We start from the raw sequence: 19,596 nt of genomic DNA on the forward strand, positions 1-19,596 counted from the left end.
CAAACTGCAGCCTTTTTGTTGCAGAACTTTGGTCAAAAACTCAGCTTTGCAGTGCAAAACCCAAATGGCAAAAACAATTGACATGAGACAGGTCCAAGCAAATGCTGCATGAAGTATATATATAGCCTGTGGAGAAAGCCTGATGACCCAATGTGAACAGTCACCAAACGCCAAAATCTATACAGATGGAATACATCCCAAATTGGGGTGCATAGCAAGGTGGAGGTCAACCACCGACCAATTCAACAAAGAAACAAACAAAGAGCCAGCACCAATGTGCACTAGGGCATCAAATATTCCAAACTGCATTATAAAAATTTTTTTTTTTTTTTTTTTTTTTTTATTTTTTTTGAGATTTTTGGCAAAAAATTGCAATTTCTTGAGCTGCTTCGCCACGTCACGGCAAATCTCATTTGAAGCAGTCCTACACTAAAATATTTTTATAAAATGTGCCATGCGGCCTCACATATAAATAGCAGAACTGCTCTCAGCAGCACTCACCTGGTCTATTGCAGTCCCGTACCCATGACTGAGTCATGGCTGTGGGCGGGACAGGTCCAAGCAAATGCTGCATGAAGTATATATATAGCCTGTGGACAAAGCCTGATGACCCAATGTGAACAGTCACCAAACGCCAAAATCTATACAGATGGAATACATCCCAAATTGGGGTGCATAGCAAGGTGGAGGTCAACCACCGACCAATTCAACAAAGAAACAAACAAAGAGCCAGCACCAATGTGCACTAAGGCATCAAATATTCCAAACTGCATTATAAAAAGACCGACACTGGTGAATTAAGGCCAAGCAGAGTCCGGAATAACTTATGCCTCATTGTAGTGAATGGATTTGTCAGGTATTTCAACTGAATCGCCTATTTCGGAGATGTAGATGGAAATCCCAATGTACAGTAAGTGCTCAGCATAGAGTACAGGATGAATGTGAACTGATCCAAAATGTTTTGTACCAAAATCGCAAATCACCATAGAAAGACATTGTAAATTTTACAACTTTTATTAGGGTACATTAAAATATCACACAGCCTTCACAGAACAATCCAGTGTACAACATCACATTACTACAGGAATGGGGCACATTACTATAGTATGGGGGTCACTACTAAAAGATGTTGGCCAAAATTACTATATGGTGCTAATTATAGATTACGTACAAAAAGGGCATAACATTTAAAAAAGAAAATCAAAATAAAGCATGAATTTATTTTCCATCAAGAATTCTTTATTTATATTTAAACAAAGTGCACATTTGTTAAAAATGAGTGAAAAATATTCAAAAGCAGTGATCCAAAGATCTATAGAAAAAAAATATGGTGCCAATAAAAAAAATGTCACTTTGTCATGAAAAGAATTGCGGCTCCCCCCCAAAAAAAAAAATCTATTTGCAGCCCATATACCCAGCCAAGTTTGAGACCCCTGGTTTAACGCCAGTTTCACACATCCGGCTTTTCGCTTGTTTGCCGGATCCGGCGCTCTCCCATACAGTGACTACAGTACAGTGACAGCGCAACAAGCGCCGGTCACATGCTGTCATGTGACCGGCGCATGTGACCCGGAAGTTACAGCGCTGTCACTGTACTGTATTGTCTGTACGGGAGAGCGCCGGATCCGGCAAACCGGCGAAAAGCCGGATGTGTGAAACCGGCCTAAAGGGGTTAAAAAAACAAGTGTGAAAAAAAAAAATGCAAGTTAATTTTAAGTAAGCTGATACCAATTACTAGTAAACCTGCATACATATGCATATGTCGATCAGCTACTTTGTTGGCTCAGCACATGGTGACATTTTACACTACCCCAAAATTATTGATGTTTCGGCAAGGTCTTTAAACCTCTTGTCTGTGTTCTCAGGCAATGTATTTGCTGCGTTTTTGTGTTTCCTGCAGCCAAAACCTGCTCTCGGCAATAAAGTATTCAAAACGCAAATCATTTTTCAGTATGTTTTCAAGGTTTTGGGGTTTTTGGGGGGGGGGGGGTAGGGTGCTGTGGATTGTTGTGTAGAAAAAAAAAAGTTTACTAAAGTTAACTTTATTACCCAAAACCATTGCAAAAAACCAGACAGTTGGTTTTGCAATATTTTTTTAAAGGGAACCTGTCCCCACTTTTTTGGCGTATAAGCTGCGGCTACCACCACCGGGCTCTTATATACAGCATTCTAACATGCTGTATATAAGAGCTCAGGCCGCTGTGAGAACACTTTATAATACTTGCCTAACGGTTGGCCATATGGGCGTCTCCGTTATCCAGCGCCTCCTCTTTCGGCCATCTTTGTCCTCTTTCTGAAGCCTGTGTGCATGACGCGTCTACGTCATACACACTGGCTGGTCCTGCGCAGGTGCACTATAAGGCCTAAGCCACACGGCGAGAAAAACAGTGCGAGTGGAGTGCAATAAAACATCGCATTCCCCTCGGACCAATTCTAGCCTGTGTGTCAGCGCACATGAGCTATTATTTTCTCAGCCCTAAATCGGACCGAGAAAACAATTGCAGCATGCTGCGATTGTAATGCGATACTCTTTCTCTCGCACCCATTCAAGTGAATGGGGCGAGAGAAAAATTGCACTGCACTCGCGGTACACTGGTGTACCGCTAGTGCAGTGCGAGAATGGCAATAGCTGACTACGCAGGAGAGAGGGAGAGAAATCCCTCCCCTCCTGAGTGCCGGCCCGCCCCCCGCAGCTGAGGTCTGCTCGCACGAACGGACCTCAGTTGCAAGGACACACACACACGCATGACACTCGGCTCTGCTGTACTGCCAGCACGAGCCGAGTGTCATGCAAGTGGATCGCAGTAGTCCCCGTGTGGCCCCAGCCTAATACTTTGATCTGCCCTGCTCAGGACCTGAATGCCGGCGAGTGTGGATGACGTCTGATGCGTCATGCACTGCGGCTAGAAAAGCAGAACAAAGATGGGCAAAAGAGGCGGCATCGGACAATGGAGATGCCCATATGGCCAACCGCGCGACCATTAGGTAAGTATTATAAAGTAATTTTTATGTTCTACACCAGGGCTGTGGAGTCGGAGTCGTGGAGTCGGAGTCGGAGCTCATTTTGGTGGAGTCGGAGTCGGTATAAAATGCACCGACTCCGACTCCTAAAATATATAATAAATTGGGGACAGGAGTGCAATGCAGAATGTGCTGAATATTTTACTAAATAATAACATTTAGTATAATGCTTATATTTAAGTGAAAAATGTATTGTAGTACAATGTGAACATCAGACATTTAATTGTTTTTATGATACAATAATCAAGATATTTGGATAGAACATAAAATATATTTATTGGAATACAACTTTAGAACACAAAAAACTGTAATAAATTGTAAATATGTAATACACTATGTAATATACAGTAGATTACATATATATCGTGTGTATATACACTGTATATACATATATATATATATATATATATATATATATACAGTGTATATACACACACAAGATATATATGTAATCTACTGTATATTACATAGTGTATTACATATTTACAATTTATTACAGTTTTTTGTGTTCTAAAGTTGTATTCCAATAAATATATTTTATGTTCTATCCAAATATCTTGATTATTGTATCATAAAAATTATTAAATGTCTGATGTTCACATACACATATTCATGTACTACAATAAATTTTTCACCTAACTATAAGCAATATATGTAGGAGTCGGAGCCGGAGTCGGAGCCGGAGTCGGAGCCGGAGTCGGAGCCGGAGTCGGAGCCGGTGCAAGAGAATTTGAGGAGTCGGAGTCGGAGTCGAAGGTTTGGCTTACCGACTCCACAGCCCTGTTCTACACAGCGGCCTGGGCTCTTATATACAGCATGTTAGAATGCTGTATATAAGAGCCCGGTGGTGGTGGCCGCAGCTTATACGCCAAAAAAGTGGTGACAAGTTCCCTTTTAACTTTTATTTCTTTGTCGCTCCTAATTGGGAGACCCAGACAATTGGGTGTATAGCTACTGCCTCCGGAGGCCACACAAAGTATTACACTTAAAAGTGTAAGGCCCCTCCCCTTCTGGCTATACACCCCCCCGTGGGATCACGGGCTCCTCAGTTTTATGCTTTGTGCGAAGGAGGTCAGACATGCACGCATAGCTCCACTGTTTAGTCAGCAGCAGCTGCTGACTATGTCGGATGGAAGAAAAGAGGGCCCATACGGGGGCCCCCAGCATGCTCCCTTCTCACCCCACTTGCGGTCGGCGGTGTTTGTTAAGGTTGAGGTACCCATTGCGGGTACGGAGGCTGGAGCCCACATGCTGATTCCTTCCCCATCCCCATTAGGGCTCTGGGTGAAGTGGGACTTGACCGGTCTCCGGGCACTGAGACCGTGCTCCATCCACAGCCCCTGGAGGATCTGCTGGATACGGAGCGGAGTTTCCTCAGGGACAGGACCCTGCTTCATTAAGGTACTCCGTGTCCCCGTGCTTACCGCACGCACACTGCAGCATTGCTGGGTGTGTTAGTGCGCCGGGGTAAACAGCGCTGCTGCGCTTGTGCCGTTACTCACTACAGTTCTGCTGAGTGAGGAGACTTAGTACGATCGGCCGATCCGGCTGCTGGGGTCAGTGTTTACTGCGTCGCGGCTGGGATTTGTGGTGCGCCGGGGACTTCCGCGCTGGCCGTGCATATATGACGGCCGCGCTAGATTACTACAGTCCCCGGCTTTTGCGGCCTAGTTCGTATCGTTCCCGCCCCCAGACCTGCCAGTCAGGAGGAGGGCGGGACGCTGTACAGACCAGCAGCGCTAAGAGCTGGAGTCTGTTTTACATACTCCAGCCCTCACACTAGGCACAGTGGGACGCAGTTTCCCGCACTTTTGTTTGTGGCACGCCCACGGTCCGCCCCTCTTCACAGGACGCCGGCAGCCATTCCTGCCTGCACGCTGAGCTGCAGAGGGGAGGCTGGGAGACCCAGACAAGGGATTCTACGACCTCACACCCGCTTTTCAGCGGGCGGTAAGCAGCCCTCAAGGGCTCTCCCCCACTTGTGCCATAGTGTACTTTGTATTTTGTGCTGGCAATACTTTACACTGTACGGTCGCTGGTGATTTTCTGCTATATACCCTCCTTAGATTTCTCAAGGAGACAACAGCATGTCGTCCGCAAAAAGCAAAAGTGCCAAGGCACGGACTTTATATGCTGCCTGTACCGCATGTGGGGCTGCTCTACCGGCAGGTTCCACTGACCCCCATTGTGTGCAGTGCTCGGCCCCTGTGGCAATTGCTCAGCCGGGGCCTCTGCTAGAGGTGACCCAGGGAGAACCACCTGTGAATGCTGTCCAGGTGACAGGGACGGAGTTTGCAGCTTTTGCTGACAGATTGTCTATGACTATGTCTAAAATTCTTGAAACATTGCAGTCTAGACCAGTAACTCAGACCATGGGCACTGTTGGTTCATTGCCCCCTGGTCCCCCTCAGCTGGAACACTTCCTAGCTCCGGGGGTGTCACATGCACCCCAGGGTGACGGCTCTGACTCGGACGACAGTCCCAGACAACCTAAGCGGGCTCGCTATGAGCGACCCTCAACTTCATCAAACTGGTCAGGGTCCCAGCGGGACGACTCTCTGTGTGATGAGGCGGATGTAACTGATCAGGATTCTGATACTGGGACCGCTCTCAATCTAGATACCCCGGATGGTGACGCCATAGTGAATGATCTTATAGCGTCCATCAATAAGATGTTAGATATTTCTCCACAAGCTCCTCCTGCGGAGGAGGCAGCTTCACAGCAGGAGAAATTCCATTTCAGGTATCCCAAGCGTAAATTAAGCACTTTTCTGGACCACTCTGACTTTAGAGACGCAATCCAGAAACACCACGCTTATCCAGATAAGCGTTTCTCCAAACGGCTTAAAGATACGCGCTATCCTTTTCCCCCTGACGTGGTCAAGGGCTGGACACAGTGTCCCAAGGTGGACCCTCCAATCTCCAGGCTTGTAGCCAGATCTCTAGTTGCAGTGGAAGATGGGGCGGCACTTAAAGATGCCACTGACAGACAGATGGAGCTCTGGTTAAAATCCATCTATGAAGCTATTGGAGCGTCGTTGGCGCCAGCATTCGCAGCCGTATGGGCACTCCAAGCTATTTCAGCTGGCCTTACACAGGTCGACACGGTCACACGTACATCTGCTCTGCAGGTGGCACCATTGACCTCTCAAATGTCTGCATTCGCGTCTTACGCGATTAATGCTGTCCTAGACTCTACGAGCCGTACGGCGGTGGCGTCAGCCAACTCCGTGGTTTTACGCAGAGCCCTGTGGTTGAGAGAATGGAAGGCAGATTCTTCTTCCAAGAAGTGCTTAACCAGTTTGCCTTTTTCTCGTGACCGATTGTTTGGTGAGCGTTTGGATGAAATCATTAAACACTCCAAGGGTAAGGATTCAGCCTTACCGCAACCCAGACAAAACAAACCCCAACAGAGGAGGGGACAGTCTGGTTTTCGGTCCTTTCGAGGCTCAGGCAGGTCCCAATTCTACTCGTCCAAAAGGACTCAAAAGGATCAGAGGAGCTCAGATTCTTGGCGGACTCAATCACGCCCAAAAAAGCCAGCCGGAAGAACCGTTACCAAGACGGCTTCCTCATGACTTTCAGTCTCCTCTCTCCGCATCCTCGGTCGGTGGCAGGCTCTCCCGCTTTGGCGACATTTGGCTGTCACAGGTCAAAGACCGTTGGGTGAGAGACATTCTGTCTCACGGGTACAGGATAGAGTTCAGCTCTCGTCCTCCAACTCGTTTCTTCAGAACTTCTCCACCGCCCGACCGAGCCGATGCTCTGCTGCAAGCGGTGTCCGCTCTAAAGGCGGAAGGAGTGGTGACTTCCGTTCCTCTTCAGGAACAAGGCCACGGTTTTTACTCCAATTTGTTTGTGGTGCCAAAGAAAGACGGGTCGTTCCGTCCCGTCCTGGATCTAAAGCTGCTCAACAAACACGTAAAAACCAGGAGGTTCCGGATGGAATCTCTCCGCTCCGTTATCGCCTCAATGTCTCAAGGAGATTTCCTAGCATCAATAGTCATCAAGGATGCTTATCTCCACGTGCCGATTGCACCAGAGCATCAGCGTTTTCTACGCTTCGTTATAGGAAGCGAACACCTGCAGTTCGTAGCTCTACCTTTCGGACTGGCGACAGCCCCTCGGGTCTTCACCAAGGTCATGGCAGCAGTAGTAGCAGTCCTGCACTCGCAAGGTCACTCTGTGATCCCGTATTTAGACGATCTACTTATCAAGGCACCCTCTCAAGAGGCATGCCAACACAGCCTGAACGTGGCACTGAAGACTCTCCAGAGTTTCGGGTGGATCATCAACTTTTCAAAGTCAAATCTAACCCCGACCCAATCACTAATATATCTTGGCATGGAGTTTCATACTCTCTCAGCGATAGTGAAACTTCCACTGGACAAACAGTGCTCGCTACAGACAGGGGTGCAATCTCTCCTGCAGGGCCAGTCGCACCCCTTGAGGCGCCTCATGCACTTCCTAGGGAAGATGGTAGCAGCAATGGAAGCAGTTCCTTTTGCGCAGTTTCATCTGCGTCCATTACAATGGGACATTCTCCGCCAATGGGACGGGAAGTCGACGTCCCTCGACAGGGAGGTCTCCCTCTCTCAGGCAGCCAAGGAATCTCTCCGGTGGTGGCTTCTTCCCACCTCATTGTCAAAAGGAAAGTCGTTCCTACCCCCATCCTGGGCGGTGGTCACGACAGATGCGAGTCTATCAGGGTGGGGAGCAGTGTTTCTCCACCACAGGGCTCAAGGTACGTGGACTCGGAAAGAGTCCACCCTTCAGATCAATGTTCTGGAAATCAGAGCAGTCTATCTTGCCCTACAAGCCTTCCAACAGTGGCTGGAAGGCAAGCAGATCCGAATTCAGTCGGACAACTCCACAGCGGTGGCATACATCAACCACCAAGGGGGAACACGCAGTCGGCAAGCCTTCCAGGAAGTCCGGCGGATTCTGACGTGGGTGGAAGACACGGCATCCACCATATCCGCAGTCAACATCCCAGGCGTAGAAAACTGGGAAGCAGACTTTCTCAGTCGCCAGGGCATGGACGCAGGGGAATGGTCCCTTCACCCGGACGTGTTTCAGGAGATCTGTCGCCGCTGGGGGATGCCGGACGTCGACCTGATGGCGTCACGGCACAACAACAAAGTCCCGGTTTTCATGGCACGGTCTCACGATCACCGAGCTCTGGCGGCAGACGCCTTAGTTCAAGATTGGGCAACAATGCCAGAGGTGGGAACACATAAGGTAGCTGGAACTGCGACCAGAGTGCTCCGCAAAATCAGGTCCGACTGCCGCCGCGCCATTCTCGTCGCTCCAGACTGGCCAAGGAGGTCGTGGTACCCGGATCTGTGGCACCTCACGGTAGGCCATCCGTGGGCACTACCAGACCGTCCAGACTTGCTGTCTCAAGGGCCGTTTTTCCATCTGAATTCTGCGGCCCTGAACCTGACTGTGTGGCCATTGAGTCCTGGATCCTAGCGGCCTCAGGTTTATCTCATGAAGTGGTTGCCACCATGAGACAGGCTAGGAAGCCATCCTCCGCCAAGATCTACCACAGGACGTGGAGGATATTCCTATCTTGGTGCTCTGCTCAGGGAGTTTCTCCCTGGCCTTTTGCATTGCCTACTTTTCTTTCCTTCCTGCAGTCTGGGTTGGAAAAAGGTTTGTCGCTTGGCTCCCTTAAAGGTCAAGTCTCCGCGCTATCCGTATTTTTTCAGAAACGCCTGGCGCGACTTCCTCAGGTACGCACGTTCCTGCAAGGGGTTTGTCATATCGTCCCCCCTTACAAGCGGCCGTTGGAGCCCTGGGACCTGAACAAGGTTCTAATTGCTCTCCAGAAGCCGCCTTTCGAGCCTATGAAGGAGGTTTCCCTTTCTCGTCTTTCACAGAAAGTGGCCTTTCTAGTGGCGGTCACGTCTCTTCGGAGAGTGTCCGAGCTGGCGGCGTTATCATGCAGATCTCCATTCCTGGTGTTTCACCAGGACAAGGTAGTTCTGCGTCCAATTCCAGAATTTCTTCCCAAGGTGGTATCTTCCTTTCATCTCAATCAAGATATCACTTTACCGTCTTTGTGTCCGCATCCAGTTCACCAATTTGAAAAGGGTTTGCATTTATTGGATCTGGTGAGAGCACTCATGATCTACATTTCCCGCACGGCGTCTCTGCGCCGCTCGGATGCACTCTTTGTCCTTGTCGCTGGTCAGCGTAAAGGGTCGCAAGCTTCCAAATCCACCCTTGCGCGGTGGATCAAGGAACCAATTCTTCACACCTACCGTTCGGCTGGGCTTCCGATTCCATCAGGGCTGAAGGCCCATTCTACCAGAGCCGTGGGTGCGTCCTGGGCATTACGGCACCAGGCTACGGCTCAGCAGGTGTGCCAGGCGGCTACCTGGTCGAGTCTGCACACTTTTACCAAGCATTATCAGGTGCATACCTACGCTTCGGCGGATGCCGGCCTAGGTAGACAAGTCCTTCAGGCGGCGGTGGCTCACCTGTAGGAAAGGGCTGTTTGACGGCCCTATCACGAGGTATTCTTTTACCCACCCAGGGACTGCTTTTGGACGTCCCAATTGTCTGGGTCTCCCAATGGAGCGACAAAGAAGAAGGGAATTTTGTTTACTTACCGTAAATTCCTTTTCTTCTAGCTCCAATTGGGAGACCCAGCACCCGCCCTGTTTTCTTAGGAAGTTTGTTTTTTTCGGGTGCACATGTTGTTCATGTTGAACAGTTCAGTTCTCCGAGGCTGTTTCTCGGGTTGAATTTGTATTTAAAACAATTATTGGCTTTCCTCCTTGCTTTTGCACTAAAACTGAGGAGCCCGTGATCCCACGGGGGGGTGTATAGCCAGAAGGGGAGGGGCCTTACACTTTTAAGTGTAATACTTTGTGTGGCCTCCGGAGGCAGTAGCTATACACCCAATTGTCTGGGTCTCCCAATTGGAGCTAGAAGAAAAGGAATTTACGGTAAGTAAACAAAATTCCCTTCTTCTATGGGTGAAAAATGCTTCAATAACTGACATGCTGCAATCTTCCAATTGTCAGGGAAAAGTGAATACATCAGATTTCTGAAATCTAAAGCTTTTGCTTGAACTGTAGAAAGTAGCTTTTAATTTTCATAAAGTACAGTGTGAATACAGCGTTAGGGTATGTGCACACAATGTCATTTTTAGGCTGAAACGAAGCCAATTGGAACATTTTGAAAAGAAATAGAAACATTTATGTAAAAAGGACTTGTGGTTCATGGTTTTCAACAACTTCAGTTTTCTTAACACAAAGCGGTTAAATGACATCCAATCTTAGGGGTTTTTCGCTCTGAAGACCCTCCTGTATTTTACAACACAAGTCATTTGTAAAGCTCACGAGACACCTATCGTTATTCATAGTATCATAGTTTTTAAGGTGGAAGGGAGACTCTAAAGGGGGCTTTGCACGCTGCGACATCGGTAACAATGTGTTACCGATGCTGCAGCGATAGTCCCGCCCACGTCGCACGTGCGATATCTAGTGAAAGCTGCCGTAGCGATTATTATCGCTACGGCAGCTTCACATGCACTCACCTGCCATGCGACGTCCCTCTGGCCGGCGACCCGCCTCCTTCCTAAGGGGGCGGGTTGTGTGGCGTCTCAGCGACGTCACACGGCAGGCGTCCAATTGAAGCGGAGGGGCGGAGATGAGCAGGATGTAAACATCCCGCCCACCTCCGTCCTTCTCATTGCAGCCGGGAGGCAGGTAAGGTGATGTTCCTCGCTTCTGCGGCTTCACACACAGCGATGTGTGCTGCCGCAGGAGCGAGGAACAACATCGCACCTGTCGCTGCACCGGCATTATGGAAATGTCGGAGGCTGCAGCGATGATACGATAACGACGCTTTTGCGCTCGTTCATCGTATCAAAAAGGTTTTACACGTTGCGATATCGACTTCGACGCCGGATGTGCGTCACTTTCGATTTGACCCCATCGACATCGCACGTGCGATGTCGCAACGTGCAAAGCCGCCCTAAGTCCATCTAGTTCAACCCGTAGCCTAACATGTTGATCCAGAGGAAGGCAAAAAAAAAAAAAACCCAATGTGGCAAACAAGTTCCAATGGGGAAAAAATTTCCTTCCTGGCTCCACATCCGGCAATCAGACTAGTTCCCTGGATCAATACCCTGTCATAAAATCTAATATACATAACTGGTAATATTAAATTTTTCAAGAAAGGCATCCAGGCTCTGCTTAAATGTTAGTAGTGAATCACTCATTACAACATCATGCGGCAGAGAGTTCCATAGTCTCACTGCTCGTACAGTAAAGAATCCTCGTCTGTGATTATGATTAAACCTTCTTTCCTCAAGACGTAGCGGATGCCCCCGTGTTCCAGTCGCAGGCCTAGGTGTAAAAAGATCTTTGGAAAGGTCTCTGTACTGTCCCCTCATATATTTATACATTGTGATTAGATCCCCCCTAAGCCTTCGTTTTTCCAGACTAAATAACCCCAAGTTTAATAACCTGTCTTGGTATTGCAGCCCACCCATTCCTCTAATAATCTTGGTCGCTCTTCTCTGCACCCTCTCCAGTTCAGCTATGTCCTTCTTATATATCGGTGACCAGAATTGTACACAGTATTCTAAGTGCGGTCGCACTAGTAACTTGTACAGAGGTAGAACTATATTTTTTTCATGAACACTTATACCTCTTTTAATACATCCCATTATTTTATTAGCCCTGGCAGCAGCTGCCTGACACTGTCCACTAAAGTGAAGTTTACCATCCACCCATACACCCAAGTCTTTTTCTGTGTCTGTTTTACCCAGTGTTCTACAATTAAGTACATAATCATAAATGTTATTTCCTCTACCCAAGTGCATGACCTTACATTTATCTACATTAAACTTCAATTGCCACTTCTCAGCTCAATCCTCCAATTTACATAAATCTCCCTGTAATATAAAATTATCCTCCTCTGTATTGATTACCCTGCAGAGTTTAGTATCATCTGCAAATATTGAAATTCTACTCCGCATGCCCCCAACAAGGTCATTTATAAATATGTTGAAAAGAAGCGGGCCCAATACTGACCCCTGTGGTACCCCACTATGAACTGAGACCCAGTCCGAGTACGTACCATTAATAACCACCCTTTGTTTCCTATCACTGAGCCAGTTTTTAACCCAGTTACACATATTTTCCCCTATCCCCATTATTCTCATTTCTTCATCGTTCCTTATGGGAGACCCAGACCATGGGTGTATAGCTTCTGCCTCCGGAGGACACACAAAGTACTACACTAAAAAGTGTAGCTCCTCCCTCCTAGCATATACACCCCCTGGATAACCAAATATAGCCAGTTCAATGCTTTGTGTTCAGGAGGCACACATCCACATTCATGCATTCTCATCTGATTTTCATTTTAAAGAGTTTGAAGAAAAGCGGGTCCAAGCCTGGAGTCCCGGCATGTCTCTTCTCACCCCACTGTGTCGGCGGTGTTGTTAAGGTTGATTTCAAGGCTGGAGCCTTACATGCCGCGCTCCTTCACCATCCCTCGGGCTCTGGCTTGAAGTGGGAGCCAGCACGGTTCTCACTGCTTTGCAGGAGACCTGTCTCCATCCGCAGCCCTTTCAGGACCCTGCCGGACGGAGCACTCATCCCTCAGGGACCTGGCCCTGCGTCTCACAAGCTAAGTATTGAGACGTTATTGTCAGGGGGGTCCCTTGTACTTTAATGTTGGGGAGAGTGTGTTTTGTACCATTTGTGACATTTCCGGCCGGTTCTCCGGTTTTCACCAGAGAACCGCGCCGAGGGTGCCTGAGCGCCGGCCGCATTGTAAAATTTAGGCCCCGGCTTCGGCTGCGGCCTAGTTTCGTTTTCACTGCCCCTGCATATCAGTCATGCAGAGGGACAGTGCGGCGCTGCCCACCGGCCGTTCAGCTCAGGGGAGGACACTCCTCTCTGAGGAGAGGTTCCCCTCCCCTGTATATCCCCTTGGCCCTCCGGTTCCCGCTCTTGGACTAGGCCCCGCCCCCCCTCCTCACTCTGGCGCCATTTTATCAGCGTTCTCACACTGATCGGCGCTGGCTGCTGCATCTCTGCAACCTGTCTGGGGGTCCGAGCTGTGGAATCCGGAGGGCACACAAAACGATCTGGTAAGCCTCAACCTCTGGTTTGTGGACTTTCTTATACACTCTCTGGGGGTCATTCTGAAGGAGTGTGTTCTTTACTGCAGAGCCCCCACCTCAGCAGCATGTCTCACACTAGGAGCAAGGCTGCAAGGCTGTACTCAATATGCACTGCATGTAAGCTCGTACTGCCTGAACCGAGCACATATCCTCATTGTGATGCCTGCTCTAACATGGTGGTGCCTCAGCCTGGAGTCTCCCCAGTGGTCCCTCCGGCTGCTCCGGCCCCGGTGGCTGAACCCCCGGCTTGGGTAGAATTGTTTTCTAAGTCTATCTCCCAGTCCTTCGCCGACTCCATGGGACAGCTGTCCCGGACTCTGCTAACCTTGCATCAGCCCCCTTCTCAGGGCGCCTCTGCTGCTTCGGCTCGCTCTGCAGAGCTCACAGAGGATTCTTCATCTGCTCCCAGACCCCGTCCTCCTAAGAGGAGACGCAGGGATCCCTCTCCTTCCTCGTCCCGCGGCTCCGATTCACGAGCCGACCCGCAGGACGAGGAGGATATCTTTACTGGGGGCTCGGACGCTACTTCCATGTGCCCCATTGATCTGACCGAGGGTGATGCAGATGTGAGTGATTTGATTGCGTCCATTAATTCTGTACTGGACCTCAATCCGCCAGTATCAGAGGAGCAACCCTCTCTGGCAGAAAAGCACCAGTTTACCTTGCCTAAGAGAACAAGGAGTGTGTTCTTTAACCACTCCAGTTTTCAAGCCACTGTGTCCAAGCCCAGATCCTGTCCTGACAAACGCTTCCCAAAGCGTGGTTCTGACGACCGTTATCCTTTTCCACCAGAGGTGGTCAAGGAGTGGGCTCACTCACCAAAGGTAGACCCTCCGGTGTCTAGACTCTCAGCCCGGACAGTTGTATCTGTGGCGGCTGGCACCTCACTTAAGGATCCCACTGACCGCCAGGTTGACCTCCTGGCCAAGTCTGTCTATGAGGCGGCAGGGGCCTCGTTCTCCCCATCCTTTGCAGCAGTGTGGGCTCTCAAAGCCATCTCTGCTTCCCTAGAGGAGATGCATTCCCTCACTAGGGACTCTATGCCTGAATTGGTTGCCTTAACTTCCCAGGCTTCAGCCTTTTCAGCCTACGCCATGTCTGCCATGCTGGAGGCCTCTCACCGCACTGCGGTGGCCTCCGCTAATTCCCTCGCTATCCGCAGGATCTTGTGGCTTCGACAGTGGAGGGCAGATGCTTCCTCAAAGAAGTACCTTGCTGGGCTCCCATTTGCTGGGTCCAGGCTGTTCGGTGAACAACTGGATGAAATAATTAAGGAGGCTACTGGCGGGAAGAGTACTTCCTTGCCACAGACTAAAACCAGGAAACCTGTCCAGGGCAGGAACCAGTCGAGGTTTCGTTCCTTTCGTTCCTCTAACTGGTCGTCCTCTAAGCCCTCGGCCTCGTCCACTAACTCAGCCAAGGACCAGAAGCCCACCTGGCGCAAGAAGCCGCGTCCACAAAAGTCCGCAGGAGCTGCTGCCACCAAGGCAGCCTCCTCTTGACTATCTGGCCGAGCCAGCAACGTCCTTGGTCGGTGGCAGGCTCTCCCACTTTGGCGACGTGTGGTTTCAACACGTCTCCGATCAGTGGGTGCGGGATATCATCTCCCACGGCTACAGGATAGAGTTCTCTTCCAGCCCGCCAAACAGATTTTTTCTGTCAACTCCCCCCTGCTCCAAGGCCGCCGCCTTCTCTCAGGCCGTGGCATCCTTGCAGGCCAGCGGAGTGATTGTACCGGTTCCCGCCAGGGAATGGTTCAGAGGTTTTTACTCAAATCTCTTCCTAGTCCCCAAAAAGGACGGTTCCTTCCGGCCCATCCTGGATCTCAAGCTTCTCAACAAGCATGTTCAGGTGCGGCACTTTCGCATGGAGTCTCTGCGATCAGTCATTGCCTCAATGACCCAAGGAGATTTCCTGGCATCCATCGACATCAGAGATGCCTATCTGCATGTGCCAATTGCAGTTTCACACCAGCGTTGGCTACGTTTTGCAATCGGAGAGGAACATTTCCAATTCGTGGCTCTTCCCTTCGGGTTAGCCACGGCCCCTCGAGTATTTACCAAGGTCATGGCAGCAGTGGTTGCGGTTCTGCACCTCCAGGGGTTGGCAGTGATTCCTTACCTGGACGACCTTCTTGTCAAGGCTTCATCCAGCGCAGACTGTCAGCGGAGTGTCTCGCTCACTCTCGCCACTCTTGTTCAATTCGGGTGGCTTGTCAATCTGCCCAAGTCCACTTTGACCCCGACCCAAGAACTCACGTACCTAGGGATGCAATTCGAAACTCTGCCGGCACTTGTCAAGCTGCCCTTAGTCAAACAGCAGTCCCTCCATCTGGCGGTGCGCTCTCTGTTGAGGCCCCGCCGTCATTCAATCAGGCACCTCATGCAGGTGCTGGGTCAGATGGTGGCGTCAATGGAAGCGGTTCCCTTTGCCCAGTTCCATCTGCGTCCTCTGCAGCTGGACATTCTCCGCTGTTGGGACAAGCGGACTTCTTCCTTGCACAGGTTGGTGGCTCTGTCGCCACAGACCAGGAGCTCTCTTCAGTGGTGGCTTCGGCCCCTCTCTCTGTCTCAGGGACGCTCCTTCCTGGCCCCGTCCTGGGTGATCCTCACCACGGATGCCAGTCTATCCGGCTGGGGAGCAGTATTTCTCCACCACTGAGCACAGGGCACTTGGACTCCGTCCGAATCAGCCCTCTCGATCAATGTCCTGGAAATCAGAGCTGTGCTCATAGCTCTCGTAGCCTTTCACCACCTGTTGGCGGGCAAGCACATTCGAGTCCAGTCAGACAACGCGAGAGCAGTTGCCTACATCAATCACCAGGGCGGGACTCGCAGCCGCCTGGCAATGTTGGAGGTTCACCGCATCCTTCAGTGGACGGAGGACTCCAAGTCCACCATATCCGCAGTCCACATCCCAGGCGTAGAAAACTGGGAGGCAGATTATCTCAGCTGTCAAACCGTGGACAACGGCGAGTGGGCTCTGCATCCGGCAGTGTTCCGGTCGATCTGCCGCAAGTGGGGCACTCCGGAAGTGGATCTAATGGCATCCCGGCACAACAACAAGGTCCCGGTTTACGTGGCTCGCTCCCACGATCCTCAGGCCTTTGCAGCGGACGCGCTGGTTCAGGATTGGTCCCAGTTCCGTCTGTCTTACGTGTTTCCCCCTCTAGTTCTCTTGCCCAGAGTCCTGCGCAAGATCAGAATGGAGGGCCGTCGGGTCATACTCATTGCTCCAGACTGGCCCAGGTGAGCTTGGTACCCAGACCTGCTCCGTCTGTCCGTAGAGGTGCCGTGGCATCTCCCGGACCGCCCAGACCTTCTCTCACAAGGTCCGTTTTTCCGCCAGAATTCTGCAGCTCTCAGATTGACGGCGTGGCTCTTGAGTCCTGGATCCTGACGGCTTCCGGCATTCCTCCCGAAGTCATCTCCACTATGACTCAGGCTCGGAAGTCTTCCTCGGCCAAAATTTACCACAGGGCTTGGAGAATTTTCCTGTCCTGGTGTCGTTCTTCCGGCCATGCCCCTTGGCCTTTTTCCCTGCCGACCCTTCTGTCCTTCCTGCAGTCTGGTCTGCAGCTAGGACTATCCCTCAATTCCCTCAAGGGACAGGTCTCGGCTCTGTCAGTGTTGTTCCAGCGGCGTATCGCCCGCCTGGCTCAGGTGCGCACCTTCATGCAGGGCGCATCTCACATCATTCCGCCTTACCGGCGACCTCTGGATCCCTGGGACCTTAATCTGGTCCTCACGGCCTTGCAGAAACCCCCTTTTGAGCCACTTAGGGAGGTTTCTTTGTCTCGTCTTTCACAGAAAGTGGTCTTTCTAGTGGCCATAACTTCCCTCAGGAGAGTCTCTGATTTGGCTGCGCTCTCCTCGGAGTCACCTTTTTTGGTTTTTCACCAAGACAAGGTGGTTCTTCGTCCGTCTCCGGACTTTCTTCCTAAGGTGGTATCTCCTTTCCACCTTAACCAGGATATTTCCCTGCCTTCCTTTTGTCCGGCTCCTGTTCATCGCTTTGAAAAAGCGTTGCATACTCTGGATCTGGTGCGGGCGCTCCGGATCTATGTGTCTCGCACCGCTGCTCTTAGGCGGTGCACCTCTCTCTTTGTGCTGACCACTGGTCAGCGTAAGGGCCTCTCGGCTTCTAAGCCGACCCTAGCTCGCTGGATTAGGTCGGCCATTTCCGATGCCTACCAGTGTACTCAAGTGCCTCCCCCGCCGGGGATCAAGGCACACTCGACCAGAGCTGTCGGTGCCTCTTGGGCTTTCAGGCACCAGGCTACGGCTCAGCAGGTCTGTCAGGCTGCCACTTGGTCCAGTCTGCATACCTTTTCGAAGCACTACCAAGTGCATGCTCATGCTTCGGCAGATGCGAGCTTGGGCAGGCGCATCCTTCAGGCGGCTGTCGCCCATTTGTGAAGTTAGGTTTCGCCTACTTCTCAGTTTTCTGTTTATTCCCACCCATGGACTGCTTTGGGACGTCCCATGGTCTGGGTCTCCCATAAGGAACGATGAAGAAAAAGAGAATTTTGTTTACTTACCGTAAATTCTTTTTCTTATAGTTCCGACATGGGAGACCCAGCACCCTCCCTGTTGCCTGTTGGCAGTTTTCTTGTTCCGTGTGTTTTCACCGGCTGTTGTTGTAGACAGAGGTTCCGGTTGTTCCGGGTTTTGCTCTATCTCTACTTGTGGGTGGATGTCCTCCTTCAGCTTTTGCACTAAACTGGCTATATTTGGTTATCCAGGGGGTGTATATGCTAGGAGGGAGGAGCTACACTTTTTAGTGTAGTACTTTGTGTGTCCTCCGGAGGCAGAAGCTATACACCCATGGTCTGGGTCTCCCATGTCGGAACTATAAGAAAAAGAATTTACGGTAAGTAAACAAAATTCTCTTTTTTATGTACCAACCTTTTGTGTGGCACCGTATCAAAAGCTTTTGAAAAGTCCATATACACAACATCCACTGTATTTCCCTGGTCCAGGCTTGAACTTACCTCTTCATAGAAGCTGATCAAATTAGTTTGACAGGATCGATCCCTCATAAACCCATGTTGATACTCTGTCATAAGGTTATTTTCCTTGAGATACTCCAGTATAGCATCTCTCAAGAAACCCTCAAGGATTTTACCAACCGTAGAGGTTAAACTTACCGGCCTATAATTTCCCGGCTCAGTTTTTGTCCCCTTTTTGAATATTGGCACCACATTTGCTATGCGCCAGTCCTGCGGTACCGACCCTGTTATTAAGGAATCTGAGAAGATTAAAAATAATGGTCTGTCTATCACAGAACTCAATTCCTGTAGTACTCTGGGGTGTATGCCATCCGGGCCCGGAGTTTTGTCAACCTTAGTGATTTCGAGGCGGCGGCGTACTTCCTGCTGGGTTAAGCAGGTAATATTCAAGGGTGAATTTATGGTATCACTGGTCATGTCATCTGCCATGGCATTTTCTTGTATAAAAACCGTAGAAAAAAAGTCATTCAGCAGGTTGGCTTTACCCTCATCCCCTTCCACCATTTCATCAAGACTATTTTTAAGGGGGCCAACACTATCGCTTTTCAGTTTTTTACTGTTTATGTAGTTAAAGAATATTTTAGGATTATTTTTACTTTCTCTCGCAATGAGCCTGAGTTATTAGTGAATAGTGATGAATGAGCACTAACATGATCGGTACTCGTAACGAGCAGTTGGATGCTCGGATGGGCTTGACTCGTGTATACTCGTGTATTGACTCGAATATAATGGAAGTCATTTGGAAACGCAAGCATTTTTACAGTAAATTTTCCAGAAAAATGCTAGATTTACCCATTGACCTCTCTTATACTTGGTACACAAGTGGAGTACATCTGAGTATTCAACTGCTCTTTACGAGTACCAAGCATGGTGGTGCTCATTCATCACTATTCATTATTTGAAGGGGTTGTCCACTACCAAGACAACCTTTTCTCATTCCCCATGTTTGCCCCCATTAAAATAAAAAAACAAACAAACCACAAAACAAAGATTGTGGAGCCAAGAGAGGACCCATAAGAGGACTAGATCTGAAGCACACACAGATTTGAAGTGTAAATACATTTACATGGTGTCTGGAGCACACAAGAATGACTTTTATTGATATAATATTGGAAACTATGCTCCTCTTGGCAGCTCTGCCCTGGAGGCCTCTCGCAGGAAACAGAGCAGTAAAAGGTGCAGCTAATGATGTGTTTGGGGGAGAGCAGGGAGCCCGGAGGAGGTGGCTCTGGGAGCAGTGAAGGAACCACCAACTTCACATTAGGATAAGACCCAATTATGGAGGAGCTGGAGCCAAGAAAAGATGTATCTGAAGACAAGGATGGGTGATGACAGAGGCGTTATTAGAGTACATGGACCTTTGAAAAAATAGATCATGAGATAAGCCCTTTTAAGCTCATTGGCATTTGTG

This window comes from Anomaloglossus baeobatrachus, chromosome 5 (genome assembly GCF_048569485.1).
Source record: "Anomaloglossus baeobatrachus isolate aAnoBae1 chromosome 5, aAnoBae1.hap1, whole genome shotgun sequence".
Lineage (NCBI taxonomy): Eukaryota > Metazoa > Chordata > Amphibia > Anura > Aromobatidae > Anomaloglossus > Anomaloglossus baeobatrachus.